Raw genomic sequence first — 1,899 nt, forward strand, 5'->3', positions numbered from 1 at the left:
GTTAATCAGGAAATGAAGCATATCTCCTCCCTGAACGCCATGGAATTCAAAGGAGGCGAGGGAGGAAAAAGGGTCTCTGCACTTTGCCTTATCGATACAAAATCTCCATGCTACGAAGGAGCTGCTTTGATTAAAGACATGCCCTTCTGTTTGAAGGCAGGTGTGTCTTGTGATCTAACATGAGTTCTGCAAGATGAAATTACACTCTGCAAGCCTGAAGCTCAACATATGAAGCTAAATGGAGGTGGGGGGAAAATAATCACTCCACATCTGAATTTTCCAGATGCTCTGGGCAGAATTTGGCCCACACAGGCCTTCTTCCCTCCTAGGGTCTCAACTCGGCACTTTACAGCCATTCCTGGTGTGCTGATGGCTTGCAGTTTAGAGGTACCTCTTCATTTTGGGCACCAGTCAATCCCTTCTCAGGAATTGGTAATTTGTGAACATCTCCTAAACCAGTGGTCCTCCAGATGTTGGTAGACCATGATTCACATCATCCCCGATGGTTGGACATGCTGGCAGGGGCTGATGGGAGTTGGAGTCCAACAAAGTCTGAAGGGCCAGAGTTTACCCAGCTCTTTGTACTTCTGTCCATTTACCGTATTTATTTTCCCTGATTTGAACTATAAAATGGTGATTTTCTTCAGTCAAAATGAGAGCACCCCTAAACTTTATTTTTTTTAGAAAAAAGCACTGGATGGGAGAGAAATTAGATTCAGTTCATATTTGAATGCGAACCTACCAAATTCACTTTAATTCACCCTTTCCATACAATGCACAAGCCAAAACACAGCCATTCTTCACATTTTTAAAGCTGCAAACTGCCCTGTTATCTTTGGATGAAGGGCGGTATATAAATTTAATAATAAATAAATAACTCACCTATAAGGAAAGGTTACAATATTAGTCTATATAATGGGGAATGCCAGAATCAGGAGAGAAATTGTGTGTGGGAGACTTTCAGAAGCATTTGTGTGTGTGTGTGTGATGGTGATTTCTGATGTCTATAAGCTGGGCCTACGGCTGCATCTTTTATGTTCACACTGCCAGGTGGATCTGACCAAATATATTTGGTGGGCTTTTTGATGCAGATTTACTGCAGTTCTTTTAAAATTCAAATCAAGTTTTCACATCTACCTCTAAATCAGCAGGGAGGCCGTTCATCGTTCGGCAGTGTGACATCTGAGGAATCAAATTATTAATCACTCTATCATCAAGGCATTAACACGCACTGTTTCATTATTAATAAATATATTCTTCAGACACGCTCGAGTGATTTGCAGAGGAACCGGTGACCCGTGAAAAAGATCCTACAAAGTGGAGATCACCTGTGAATCAAGAAACCCTCCAAACCTTAAAGCAAGTCTTGGCAGCGATTGATTCTATCTCTAAGTTGACACCTAAAACTGAGTGTGGGAGAGGTGATTTTATAGCCCAGCAGGTGACAAAGGTTTGAGACAGAAGGAGTGGTGGATACAGCTGAAACACAATACATGTTTGCTGAGAAATCACCCTTGGTTAGACGAACTCAGTGTTCTTCAACCTTGGTACCCCAGAAGTTGTGGGACTACAATGTCCATTATCCTGGACCATTGGGAAAGCTGACTGGGGATGTTGGGAGTTGTAGTCTAGCAACATCGGGGGAAATCAAGGTTGAAGAACAATGGTCACTGATGCTTCCTCGTCATTCAGCAGTGCAGTAGTCCCATTCTCCTGTTTCTCCCCATCGACCGATAATTCAGAGAACATACTGACAGCCTTGTTGGATTTGGGCAGTGGTTCATCCAGCCCAACGTCTTCTCACAGTGGCCAAGCAGATGACTGTGGGAGGCCCACAGCAAAGTAGGGCTCTCTCCATTTGTCATCTGGGCAGCCGCAGACTTGCATCCCAAAGAGGTC

The sequence above is a fragment of the Podarcis erhardii genome (assembly GCF_964252035.2).
Source record: "Podarcis erhardii genome assembly, chromosome: 14".
Lineage (NCBI taxonomy): Eukaryota > Metazoa > Chordata > Lepidosauria > Squamata > Lacertidae > Podarcis > Podarcis erhardii.